A 15,103-nucleotide genomic window follows, 5' to 3' on the forward strand; every position below is an offset into this window, starting at 1 on the left:
TGGCCTAATTAATTTCGTTGTGTGAGTGTAGTGTATAGCTCCAAGGCCGCACATACCCGGCTGACCAAGCAGGCATATCATCGTGTAAGTTTACCGATGTGTAGGAGAGAGTGCAGGTTGATTAGTGACACTGATTTTAGTAAACACCTGGCCGCCTTAAGGACCGAACTATTGCGTTCCAATATAGTTCGGTCAAAGTTAGGCTAAACCAGTATTGCTGTAGCTAGCCCCCAGGCTGTTGTCATCTAGACCTGAAAAATAGAGAGTGAAATTAGTAAATGAATGTCATCCTATTATATTATTGTTCGAGCAGAGAGATGCCCTCGTCCAGTGTTTTTTTTTTTTTTGTTGCAATTCAAAATCCCATTCCTTCCGAAACGCGGCCGGCACTGGAGGTGAAGCCTGCCAGGCGGGTCTCGCCCTTCAGGCATAGGGAGTCAGCCCTAACACACAGGCAGTGAACTTCTACGTGGGTCAAAACCTACACCTGCATGCTTCGGACCATTTCGAATTAGCAAGAAAATGAAAAGTTACATTAATGAATTAATTAATAATGGCTGGGGAAAACAACTAGCAAGGACTAGTGGAGGATGTGGGAAAGAAAGGTTTGGTAATCAAAGGAATTTGGGCCTGCGGTCGAGTTGTCGCTGGTTTATAATTAGAGCCCCGCTGGGTCAAAGGTAGTGTTGACGCAATAAAATAGAGCCCCGCTGGGCCAAAAGTAGTGTTGACGCAATATTTACGAGTCCTGGGCATGTCAATCATTGGCTAGTCCAATGTTGATTATTTGCACCGCAGGACGTAGACAGGCACATCGGGGCCAGAGAGAAACGTCTGCTATGTTTGCTAAGTTGCCCTGCGTACATGGGATGTGTGGATTCTAGTATAACCTGGCTTAGGCAAGTCGCGGTTTTTTAAACTGTCGCTGTGCAGCTGGGTCGTAGTCCGGAAGTGAATTCATATAAGTATTGGCATGTTCAGGGAGCTGGCCATAAAAAGACCTGTTTTGCCGTTTTATATAATCCTCTACATACTCTACTTTGAGTAGCTGGTGTACTTCTAGTGTGCTGGTGTACCAGCCGCAATCTGCAATGGCTCTAAGAAATTTATTTTGAGTGACCTGTACTTTATCGATATGGCATTTTGCTGCATAGCCCCAGATTTCGCAAGCATATAATAATTGAGGGCGAACTATTTGTAAATACAGCTGTAATTTTTTCTTTCTAGGAAATTGGGGGGCCTTAAACATTGAGTATAGGCTGCGCAAAGTGCCTCGCGCAAACTGTGTCACCTTAGTGGTGTGAACTTTCCAGGTGAGCCTGGTATCTAGAGTTAAACCTAAATATCTAGCCGATTTAACAAATGGTATGGCTTGATTAAAAATTTTTAATTCGCGGTCGGGGGCGGTGTATTTTTTAGTTAAAATTATAGTTGTGGACTTGGCTCCATTTATTTTAATGCGCCAGCGAGTGTACCATTGTTCGAGTGAGGTAAGCTGCCTCTGAACTTTGGTTAAAGCAAACTTCAAATTCGGGGATTGATATATTATTGCAGTGTCGTCTGCATATAATTGCACGTGGGCATGTTCCCGCGGGATGTCGGCTGTGTAAACATTATAGAAAAAGGGTGAGAGTGGGGACCCCTGCGGCACACCTGCTGTCAACTCCCGAGTGGATGATTTTGGCCCCTCTATTGATACAAAAAATTTTCGACGCCATAAATAGTGGGCCACCAGATGAATATACGTGTCTGGAAAGTTAAATGTAATTAATTTTTGAATTAAGCCAGGTATCCAAACTTTGTCGAAAGCTTTTTCCGCGTCTAGCATCGTTGCGACAGTAAACTTCGCTCGTGAATTAAAACCGTCAGTGGCCTCTTCAATGAGCTTAATTAGGGGGTGAGAGGTAGAGTGGCCCCTTCTAAAACCAAATTGGTTATCTGGAATGACTTCGTGTTCGTCCGAATGGTGTTGAAGTCGTTTGAGTAAAAATTTTTCGAAAATTTTACTAATGCTATTTAGGAGGCTAATAGGTCGCCTGTTTTGTGGTAGTGACGCATTTTTTCCCGGTTTCGGAATGGTGATAACTTTAGCTAGTTTCCATGACGATGGGTAGGATTTAAGAATAAAAATAGCATTTATTATTTTAAGAAAGTATTGTATAGCCTGAAATGATAATTTCTTTAAAGTATCAAAATTTTTTCCGTCAGGTTCGCCTGCTTTATTTTTTGGTCGCGAGTGAATAGCTTCTAAGAGCTCTTTAATTGTTACGAGTTCCGGCTCGGCTTGTGGAACGATTTGTAAATAGTTATTAACAGCTACTGTCGTGGTCCTAGTAAACTGAGGCTCGTTTATGTCCTCGTTTGTTGAAAATTGTTTTTCAAAAATGTCTGCTATAGCATTTGCTTTATCTATCGCGTCATATTTAATGCCCGCATTTGTAACAATGGCAGGTGTGGAGATAAATTTATTTTTCCCTCGTAAATTGCGTGTGAGCCGCCACATTTGCCGAGGTTGAGTTGCGCACTCTGTTATTAAGTTTCCGTATTTTTCTATTTTTAAATCTTTAAGTTTTCGCGAGACTTGAGCTTTAAGGCGATTGTATTCAGTCCTAGCTTGCGGTGTTCTCGTTCGTTGATAAGTGTTGCGCGCCTGCCGTTTTAAAACGATTAGCATGTCTACATCTGGGTAATTTTTTCGCGTAAATTCTCTTTTATTCACGATTTTCGTGTGTTTTTTGCGCACGTCTGTAATTGTGTCGGTGAAAAGTTTTACGTGAGTTTCGAGCTCATCTGCTGTATCTATCGCTGGAGTTTCTGTAAAAGTTAATTCCAGGTCTTCGCGAAATTTGTCCCAGTCGGGAATACCAAAAGTTCGGCTAAATATCGCTGCACAAAATTGAGCATTGAAAGTTAATTGAATTAGTACTGGAAAGTGGTCTGAGTCAAGCTCGTCTAATTTTTCTGAGGTAACCTGCGCACCTGGTATGTTTGTAAGAGCTATATCTAATATGTCAGGCATGCCACCATTCGTTGGATAGCAAGTTGGCGAGCCTGGAGCAAAAATTTCGTAATTATTTGCTACCGAATGATCTAATAATTTCCTGCCTGCTGGGTTAGTATTTTTGCATCCCCAGTCTTCGTTTTTGCTGTTTAAATCGCCTGCGATGAAAAAGTGTTGCTGTGGATTAATTAATTTATTTAAATCCCTAGAAAGTAGTGGCTTATCTGGGGGTTTATATACTGCCGACATGCAGACATGCGCATTTTTATTACGAATATTTATGCTGGTGGCCTCTAGATGCTCTAAGCCAGTTATTTCTATCGGATGGTGATGAATCCCGTGTTTAATTAATATGGCTGTGCCGCCCCCACGAGTGGCGCGGTCAGTGCGGTAAGTGGTGTAACCACAAATATTAAATCGATGGTGCGGTGATAGGTGAGTCTCGGTAATGAATGCCACATCAATCCCATATATTACAAGGCACTGTTCCAACTCGTAAGACCGAAGGCGGAGACCACATGCATTAAAGTTTAGGAGTTGTACTGTTTTCCCCATATTTACTGCCATTTACTGGACCACTGTCGCGAGTGCTTCCAATAGAATGGTTTGGCGGTATTTTATGCTCTCGGTGGAGCGGATGCGCGCGTAAAATGGTTCGAGTGCCTTCACTAAATTCCAATAATCGCACATGCGTAAGATCTCTGCGAGTTCCGCGAGGCTAGTGATATTATTTGTTGGCTGTGCTTCTGGCGCGGTTTCTGCTCTATGTTGACTTTTTTTGACGCGAGCCTGCACAATTTGCTCCGCCGAGCGCCGCGGTGCGCGTTCGCCTGACGTAGCTGCCGCGTATGACGTAGAAGCTACTGCCTGCGATTGAGTTATGCCCGGTTGGCTGGCCTGCTCGCTGGGCCGTGTGTTTCCCGGAATCGGCGCGCTTCGCGGACTGCGCTCTGTTGTTGTACGGTGCACGTGTTCCCTGGTGGACGCGGGGGGAGGGGGGAAACTGTCCCGCGTCGGTGCGGCCGGCTGCGCTCGCGAGGCTGTGCGCGCAGCTTTCTGTGCTGCCTGTTCCGCGGCGGCCTGTCTCCGAGATTCTACAATTTTCAAAAACGCGGGGCACTGTCGCCAGGCCGCGGTGTGGCCTGTCTCCTTACAGTTTGAGCACACTTTTGGTGCCTCCTCTGGGACGGGGCATTCGCTGCGGGGATGCGAACCCGCGCACCTGATGCACTTAGGTACTTCCGCGCAGTTTCCTAAGGTGTGCCCAAAGGAACTACACCTCTTACACAGCGGGACGTCCTCCGCGCGAGTCGTATAGCGCTCAATCTTTATTCCACTTGTATAGTACAATTTTTTGACGGCGTAGATGTCGTGCGCGCTAGGTGCCACGCACACCACGAATGACGGTGTTGGCTCGAAAACCTCCTGTCCTGAGTTGCGGTCTGTGAGCCGCCGACTAAGTTGCTTTATGAAATTTACTTTAAAGCCGAGCGCGGTGAGCTCCTCGGAGATCGCGTCTACCGGCGTGAATTTACTCAAGTTTTTAATTACTACTTTCTCGCCCCGCTCGCTGGGCTGGGAGAAAGTGTGGAATGGCACATCGTTTGCCTTAAACCAAGCGGTCGCTTTGTCTTGGTCCAATTTGCCATCAAAAGTAATGCGCACTTCTTGGCGCTTCGTCAGCGTCATTCGGTTTTTGATGCCGAGTCGCGCGAAGGCAGGGCCCAAGCTGCCGATTGCCTGACTGTTTCTTATTACGAACGGGACGCGTTTGTAGCGCGGAGCCTCGTCAGTTTGTGCCGGTTGTTGCGGAGTCGGTATCGTTTGCGACGCATTACTGTTTTGCCTGCGTTGTCTACGCTCAACAGTGGTGAAGCCACTGTTGTCGTCTTCAGTTGTGGTGGGCTGGAGCCCTGACGGTTTTTTTGTTTGAATAACGTGTTCGGTGTCTGATTCGCTGCTCTCGTGCGTGCGCTTTGTCGCCGTGCCTACCTCCATCTCCTCGTCGCTGTTCGCCATCGCAAGCAGGTGCCCCGCCTTGAAAAAAGCAGGGCACACAACAGGCGTGTCGATCAAACTATCGAGCGTGGTTGAATGTACGATTCGCCGCGTCCTAACTAGCTATCGAACCTAGCACCTTACGCACTGGCCACTGACCTGAGCTTCCTCTGTAGGAACGCCAGGCTAGGCAAAGAGAACGCGGTAAAGAATCAGTTTGCCAGGCATGTTAGCCCGCACAATTTATACATGTTTCTTCTAGAATCATTTGTGTTAAAGTTTTACATATTTCTATCTTTTTTGATTTTTTGCATTTACAATATTATTTACACTTCTACAAAACATACTTACAATATACACTTAATAATCTACATAAATATTTACAATAATAACATATATAACATAACTATAATATATTGTCTCTTTATATTTACAACTGCCATCTGGTGACGAGTGGTGGCACTACCAGGGCCATGGCTGGAATATTGTGCCGCGGACAGGGCGGTGACCCGGGTTTTTGTTTAAATAAAGAGGAGGTGCGACGTCAATGTACTGCCCTAAGCAAGCCCAGGTCCCAGTACTATCCACTGCTGTTGAAAGACACCCTAGGATGTAACGGCCAGCTACCATCAAAGTTGTGTATTAAAGATTTTGCTTTAAAACTTTAACCAGCAAGACGAACTGCATTATATATTGCAAAGCAATCTATATGTTTTATTACAGCCACCCAGGTACAGACTGGCTGCAAATGAGATTTAAATTAATGGTATTGTTGACATGATTTCCTATCCCGTGGAGTGGAAGCTGCAATCATGTAATACTTGCTCAAGTCCAGTGCTACCCACCAGCGGGTTAATACCTAGTCTCTTGAAGCACCATAATTTAATTGTCTTAACTAATATGTAAACACAAAAAAAAATATTGTTTTAAACTCTGACATCAACTAACGGTGTTCCTCTGTCGAACAGGCCATTATGCCACTTTGATGTCCACCCTGTAGTGTGTGAGTGCCTCAATTGCACTCCAGGGCAGTCAATTCCCAAACTATGTTATGTTTTGTTTAATTGTTTATTAATGATTGAAATCTCATTATCACTTGTGCGATCAGGCCACAAAACTCAGCCCTAATCATTCTCGCGCTCGGCATACTTTGTGCAGGAAATGCGGCCTTTTGCGGCGGAAGCTGTAGGAGGCTTGCCAGTCGTCGCTGGCCCAGCTCAGAGGCCAGATGTGTCCGCATGTGCGCCACGGGGTCTTCACTGCTTTATTTGTCTGAATTAGTTGCAATAGTGTAAGTAATTCCTAATCCTCTTTCATCGGCCACACCTCAGTGCAGCTTTAAAGAACTCACCACTAAACATATACTTTTTCTTTCACAACTGCGTGTTCGCGAATTTTAGCTTCACTACTCTTGCAGTCGATGGGCCGCGTGAGAGACTATCCTTGGGTAGGAAGCTACATTTGTGAACTGTTGACTTTCGCTCGCACTGGGCCATCCACAGACGAACCATTTAGATGCTTTCCTAACAAAATTTAATTTGTATTATTTACTTCTCTGGGGGCTTTTTCTGTAGGCCGCATCATCACTTGAGGAACGTGAACATGGGATCCTTCACCCATGTTTAACCATCGATACACTTAAGATCCAATGCAAAATTGTATCTGTGTTAATTCATAAGTAAATGAACTGAACTCTATTCCCGCGAGACATAGCTTTGTCCATGTAATTTCTTTGGGATTCGGTCCATGTGCCCTTTTAGCATTTTATAATGTTAAGTGCGTGTTTTGTCATCCTAAAGTGTTCTGCTATGTAAAAGTGTTCATTGTGCACTATGTACAAACTTCGCGTGTTAATTAATCTGTAACCACATTCTGTCTCTCGCAGACCTCCACTCCACGACATCTTAAAATTACAAATTTGAGTACCGATTCCTAACAGTAAAGCTCATGTTCTGTAAGTAAGAAGGGCTGTGCTCTAGCACCGAAAACAATGGGCTGAGCACTGCGGTAGCACCATGTAAAGTGTCTTTTCTGCATTAAAACGTTGTTCTCTATCTTTTGTTCTTCATTTTTTATTTGCTGTCTCTCGCCACGTGGCAAAAACCTCTCCTTCAGAACTCACCAGGCATAAACCTTCCCAACTTCACCCATAGGGCAACAAAGCAGACTACAACGCTTTTCTTATTTCTGCAGCTCCACGTGTATCTTGCAGTGTGCTTTTTGAGCAGGACACCTAACGCCTCTTCTAAGTTCTTCTCCTTTGTAACGCACACAGGCAGGGGCCATGTTTATGGGACCGGCTGCCTCCATCATGTTCTTTCAAGTAATTCACCAGCATGGATGCATACTGGCCACAACATTTCGTACCAGGAGCAAGTGACATTATTAATATACATATAATATTTTTATCAATTAGAGTGCAGAATACTGTGCAGTTGTACTGGTAAGTATCTGTAAGTGCTGCATTAAAAATGGACGTGACTACTACCTGACATGTGAGTACTGTTTACCCCGATTGTTATCCTGTACCAGAGAGTATTCACAGAGTGTCTAGCCTAGTTAAGGATGACCGCATGGTCTACAACAATCGGTCAGTTTTGGTTCAGGTTAGGCTGCATAGCATAATTTCTCCATCATGGGTGATGTCTCTCATTGGCCGAATAGTCAATGACTGATGAAGTGAAGGAAAGTGCCAACAAGCTCAAGAGTCTCCACAAAGGAAAAACCAGCGAATTGTTAAAAAAAAAAAAAAAAAAAAAAAAAAAAAAAAAAAAAAAAAAACCAGCACAACACATTTCGCTGAAGCTGGACAAGTTAATGGCAGAGGATCCTGATCCCAGTTGCAGAGTTATTTCACAAGCAAAATATACTCACTCAGGATGTTACTAGCAACAAACTTAAAGTTCTTTTCTCAAAAGTTCCATCACTTAAAGACATAGAACTTGATCAGTCATATGAAGCCTTTGCATGAGGTTCTGAAAGTTGTCATTTAAGTATACATATTTACAATAAATTAATCTTAAAAACACTAGTAATTACTATACATTTTACTTCCAAAACACATTATTTACTGTTTACACGTGTGGATATTCATTTTGAGTGAGCAGTGTCTGCCTAAGCTACATTATTTTATTAATTTGTTGTTGTAAAAATGTGAATTACCTTAATGAGCATGAACACTGGTTAAAAAATTGGTTTTAATTGTTTTTTAATTAATTTAAAATTGGATATATGTAAATTTTTATGCAGCAAATTTAAACAGCCTTTTCAATTAATTTTGATCTTGTATACATTTTTTACTCAAGAAATTTGCATTTTACTCAAAAATATTGGTAATTTTACTCAAGAGTTTTTGCTTTCCTCACTCAAGAAATTTGGCAGGTGCTATTCAAGAAATTCCCGGGTTCCTATCAATGACTCACCTTCATGTTGGAGGGTCCTTTTACTGAGGGAGATTATACTGGGCAACAACATCTAACCACAATGCTAGCGAAGGATGTCAGCCATGTCTCTGCATTGGCCAGAATACCAGAAAACCACAAATAAAATACTTACTGATCGAGAAATATTTCATGTGAAGTTTAGATAAATTTACTATAGAGCATCCCACTCTTAGATTGCAGTGTGGAAGTAAATGGGCGCATTCTCTCTCTCTCTAACACACGCGGATTGCCGTTAGGACTGTCCTTGTTTCTTCGTGCGTTGTTGCCAAATATCAAACGAAATTTAAAATTTTAATTTTTGTACCAGGCTTTTTTTCATATTGCATAGCATCGAAATACGCATCAGGCAATGCTTATTTTGAATACTTAACAATATTTTAAGTGTCCGAAAAAATTAAAAAACATAACTTATTCGCTGGGAACTGTTTTGAAGTATTCCGATATGTTTCACATTAAAAAAAAAACTACATGTGTATTTCATTCAGGTTTTTTTCATTAGTAAATTAATGCCTTAGGACGCCACCGAACAAATGTTAAGACAAAAACTGTACAGGTTTCACTTAAATATATTTTTTTTATATATTGAAATGCATTTTCTCACAAACTGACACATCAAAAAGTTGACCAGTGGAAACTTTTTTTCTATTAAAGATAGATGGGGGACGAAAGCGTGAAAAATGTTCACAATGAATTGAATTAGTTTTTAAAAGGAGCTCCATCTCAATTGCTTCTACAGTTTCCGTGGAAATAGCTGTTAAAGATGTGTCTTATCAGTACAAGAGCGCGCGCTGCCGTCGTAAGAGGAAACAGGGTCGTGTGTTTAGATAAGTGGGGTTCTGTCCTACAAGCAATTTCAAATATATAGCTTCCTTAGTCAACAAAAATGTTTTAATCGATTCTTGAACATAATATATAAAATGTATGAAATAAATACGAAGGAATTTAATAGCGATCATGGTACAAAATTTTGAATTATTTTTCTATCCTTCTCAACACCAAGCATCTTATCAAACATTGTTTTAGACAAAGTTTTGGAAAATAATTATGACATTTACAAACAATTTAAACAGATTTGATAAGGTGTTTACTAAGGCAGTTACGTTTTTTTTTGTCCGGTGAAAATGTTTTTCGAACCCATGCAGTTATGGCTGGTCGTATCAAAAATTTATTTAGAAAACATTTTTCGGCATTAGGTACTCCGAGTTATTTATTTATTTAAATTTGTTACATGCCCACCGACAGTCTTGGGACTTTAGAGGTGGGCACGACACAAAACAAGTAAAAACAAACACTATCACAATAAATAGAGACAGCACAGGATAAACACAAAACATGAAAACAGAAATGATATAAATACCAAAAGGACAAGATAACATGACACATTACTTAGCGAAATGTTATATACATAATTATTAAACTATACACAAAATATATAAAAAAATGGATAATACAAAATATAACATATGTGAGTAGAGGACAAGTTAAGAGGATAAATTTTTAAGTTTACAAATTGATTATTATTGTGATTCCTAACTAATCTGTATATTATGTCATTAAAGTTATGTAGAGTACAATATGTTTGGTATAAACGAGAATTAAATTGTTGTATTTTTAACCCAGTGGTTTCCAGGAGATAAGTACAGTTAATTTTAGCGTTAAAACAATTTTCAACAAACAGAGAATCTAAATATACTCTACGTGCACCAAGAGGAGTTAATGCAGGTGAAGGAAGGTTTTTTAAGTTTATTAAATTAATTTATTTAGTTTGTATACTTTCTAGTTTATTTGCATCGGCCGACTTGATGTCATTCCAGATTACTGAACAATATTCTAATTTGGACCTTATTAAGGCAAAATACAGGGAGAGAATTGAGTCTGAATTGGTAGCATAAAAAGTAATACATTTGATCATAGCAAGGGTTTTGCGGGAATACATGTATAAATAGTTGAACATACGTTAAAACGGATTCGATATTATTCATATTATGTGAGTTGTTGCGATTTTTCTGTTTTTCAAAAAATCTTCCCCTTTTCGAACCAATTGTTCGGATTTTTCCCATAACTTACTCGACCGAGAATTTCCATTACCGTATTTTATTTATCAATTTGGACATGACTTGTTCAAAAATACGGCATTTATCGGGCCCATGAAAATGTGATATATATATATATATATATATATATATATATATATATATATATATATATATATATATATATGTGTGTGTGTGTGTGTGTGTGTGTGTGTGTGTGTTTGGGGGGGATTTTTAGAACATAAAAGAAAACTGTAAGAAATTTTCGTCTACAATAGGTAGTTTTTATTTGAAATTTACATAAAAGTGGCATTATTACAAATTTATATGTGTAATAGTATAAAATATTATAAATTACGATATGATTTCTTAAAATGCTTCTTGTTCGATCCGAATTACAAAGACACGCATCTTCTGAAATTCGTAATGTGTTAGAGATTTGACAACAGCGCGCGCCATAAGCCGTGTACTGCAATCTAAGAGTGGGACGGGCTATAGATGGAAACATTAGCGATAATCACCACAGTTTCATGTTTCCTCATAAACACGGCTCTGGTGAGTGCTGCACCATTCATCACTGATTATTGGTAGAACAGATCTTGTGTTTCGAGAATACAATAGAAAATAAACTCATCTGTCTCCGTCTTGAATGCTGCCCTTTAATATCTGAAAAACCTTTTAAGTAATATCTAACTCTCTCAAAATAAAACAGGATTTTAATTTAATATTGAACATCCTTGGCCCTTAATTAATCCCTGTGAACATATTTAAACATTTTTTGTATTTCAATATTTAAAACCTTTCCGTTTTTGAGCGGACAACTTAATCACCTATCAATAATAACTTGCGAACTTCGCGCTCCATGGCTCACAAGCAGGCCAATACATTCGGAACTGGCCGACTCTGGGAGTTGATTAATTTAAGTGTATACAGTGTATTTAGCTAAAGCATACCACATCTTGGACTGTAGCATTTTCCCTAGAAATTTATAAAAAATTCTATGATTTAAATTTGTCATTCCAAATACTGGTGTGCTAGGAGACACTTAATTAAGATCATGGGGTTCAAGTGAAGTTGATTTTTGGGATATTGCCCCAGGCACCAACTGCCAGAACAACAGGTTTTGTGAATAGTTTGGCTGGGCCTTAAAGAATCTTCAATGTGTGGCCTATTTTTGCATCCACTCTGTTGTTCCTTGCTGACATTAATACATTCTGGCTGGGGTGATATACAGGCTTCACCCACACTTTAAGATCCAAGGTAATCACTGTCATTGGTATAGGGATTTTCATGGCTAACGGGCTATCTATGTTGGTCAGTTGGTGCAACCAACCAGCATTTCGTAGATATAAGATAGTCAACTTGAAGGTGACCTATAGATAATGTTTTATGCTGGTATTCCAAGACACAAAAATAAGGTCTTAGGTGTTGAATATGGTACACCTGTACCGATAGGACATGGCCAGTCCCTTATTTTAAGGGAAAGAATTTTGGTGTCATATCCATTGCCATTCTGTTGCCCAAATTCCGCGCATTCACAGAGCTCACTTTTTCATTAATTTCATCCATATGGCGGACCCAGGTCTGGCACCATTATCTCATATATATATATATATATATATATAGTGATCATCAGGAGACATACCCAGCATGTTGGTGTGCCAAACGAATTTTTTTTTTTTCAGTGTGCTCTGATGCCAGATACACCCAAAGAACATAAAAGGTTTAGACTCAAATTTATAATGCAATAAAAATTGTAAAAAACAATTTTTATATTTTTACTTTAGATGGAAAATTTGGAATGAGAATTTTTGAAATACTTGTGTTTAATTAAGATATCATCTGATGGTATATAATTCTTGTTTTCTGGTATTATTTGCAGAAGCAAATGTGGATCCCGAATCGCCTGAAACAGTGTCGAAAGGACACGTGTAATTTCTGCAGCAAGGAATTTGTATTGACGAGGAATGGCAGTCAACATAAGAAGAATGAATGGGTTAAAAGCCCAATATGCAAAATGATAATTTGTGTTCTTAGTAGCAGGTCGTTTACGCGAAGATAATGTTAAAAAAGACATGGCATAACTTGTAAAGCCAAGCCCACTTACAAGATAGAGGACAGCCGTGGATCTGCTATTCTAAAGAAGAGTGTGCTGCATGTCATAAATAATCTTCCTTGTATTGAATGTGATTATGTCCATAGCTGTCCTGATCTCGACAAAGAACTTGAATTGAAGGACACTGCAAGTTAAAGGAAGACAAAGACAATTCAGCTGGGCAGTTGTCTTTTTTAGATTCATTTTCCGAAGTTAGAATAATTAATGAAACTCGCCAATAGGTAATAGGAAAAAAAAATAAATAATCGATGTTTCAGAATTTCTTGGTCCTGAGATAAGCATAAAACATATTGAGTATCATTTCTGCAGGCTTCTGTTCGGATAATATTAGTGAATAATTTTAACACTATTCACTGTTGATCCTGTTATTAGAAGATATTTTTGGCATAAATTCTTGTAATATTTAAGGGATGTCGCTAAGAAATTAGGTTATGTTTAAGTTTTCATTAAGATATTGGGTAATGGTTTTTACGACAGTCGTCGTGCCCTCCTAGACGTAGAGGCCGTACTTGTCCACCAACGTGGGTCTAAGGGAGGTATTTTCCCCTTAGTGCATCGTCAGTGAAGTGCAGTGTATACGATCAGGCACGCACCCGCGTGCGCTTGGCACGTCCGCAGGCGACAATGTGTATTGTAAATATTTCTACTTTCTTGTAATTATAGTGTCATCATGTACTATTGTAAATAATCACGAGCATCTACGTTTTATATAATTTGTAACATAACAGAACTCTTAATTAATAGCTTGTGTCTACGTTTGTACAAATACTTATAATGCCATCTAATTCTTAACTAATTAACTTGTGTTTAAGTTTTGTCATTTAACTCTCAATTACTTATAATGTCGTTTAACTCTTAAATAATTATGTAATTACTTTCAAGTGCTGTGTTTAGTAAAATGTAAACCGCAGCCTGGCCCGCCGCGAGTCGATTCGCTCCCACGCCGGCCTATTTCCCCTTCCCCTCCTCCGCGGCCGGCGTGCTCCGGCGCGCGAACGGGTGGAGGAGGCAGTGGCTAGCCAGACTCCGAGCCGAGCAGACGTGTGCTCGCTCGCTCCGCTCCGCTCGAGACGAGCACAGTAGAGAATCACTCTCGCTACCAGCATAGTTCGTCACGGGACTGCCTCCGCAGTCGTGTCAGGCCACGTCCGAGTTAGTTTGCACTGCTGAACTTTCATAACCAGTACATTTCGTCACGGAACTGCCTTCACAGTCACATCGAGTCGCGTTCAAGTTGTTACCAGTGTATTTCCGGGAGTCCGGGTCGCGGCGAGGGAGGACGCTCGTCCCGCAACGTGTCGGCCAGGCTGCGATAGGGCTTCGACGGAATAAAGGAGCTCGTGAAAACGGACAGCAACGTCTTCTCCTTGCAACCTTCTACATTTCCTCTTATATATACAAATTTCCCCCCCCGGTCCCATGTTTCACGGTCCTGGCCACGTTGGCCTGAACTCCACTTTCTCTCCGAATGGAGCTACGCGGGAAAATCAGGGCGAGTCTCAGGACAATTCGCAGTAGGGACTTAGGGACGGCAGGCTGAGGGACGTCAGTTTATATTGAAGACCTGGCCTTTCTGAGACTGTCGTCCTATATTCTTGATTTTGGTTCTTACTTGATTGAAGGACATGTCAAGTGATGATGTTAAAAGTGTGTGTTCATGATGGTGAATGTTTGTCGAAGATGCAGAATTAATGTCAAATGTGTGCATAGATAGGTGTTACTTGTATAAGTGTGCATCGAATATGGTGAATGTCTGTCAATGGGTATTACTTAGTGTATAAGTAGTAAGCTAAAATATGTTGAGTATGATCAGCGTAGGTCTCTTAGTTAAAATGTAATGGCACATAATATTACTGTATTTAATTTTGGGTCTATAATTTAAATAATTTACACATGTCTAATCGTCATTTTTTTAAAAAGTTTTAAGGCGTTATGCATACCAGGTATTGGCACCGAAGGCTTCGTGTTTTTGGGCCATATGCTTGTAATTGGTAAATTAGTAGTTATAAGGTATAGTGCATATAGTAGGGGGAGCACGCTGGTTCTGGGACACTATAAACAAAGGGACAGGTGTTTGTCTGAGCACGTGGGGGGGCGTGGCACCACGTGGTCGGGTGAGCGTTGCCGGGAGCCACGTGGAGGGTCCACAGGTGGTTGTTGATGTCACGTGGAGGGTGTGTGTGTGTATGTTTCTAAATGAGGAAGGTAAGTAGCGCTAGTGTCGCGCGCCGGAATTATTTTTACAAGTATAAAAATGTGAGGGCGGACGACAGTTGGATACGAACCTTCGTTTCTGGATCGTTAGTCCATCTCGCTAACCACAGGACCACGAGACCATGTTGGAGAAAATAATTTCAGATGTATATATGCTTATAAAATAATTTTTTAAAGAGAAGGTATATTTTTTATAGTGCTAAACGTGAAATTTAAAAACATGCGGCCGCCATGTTTAATTTTTTATAGTGGTAAGCAGTAAATTTAAACGAGGCGCATCGGCTGCTATGCGGCCACC

Source organism: Bacillus rossius, chromosome 12, assembly GCF_032445375.1.
Source record: "Bacillus rossius redtenbacheri isolate Brsri chromosome 12, Brsri_v3, whole genome shotgun sequence".
Lineage (NCBI taxonomy): Eukaryota > Metazoa > Arthropoda > Insecta > Phasmatodea > Bacillidae > Bacillus > Bacillus rossius.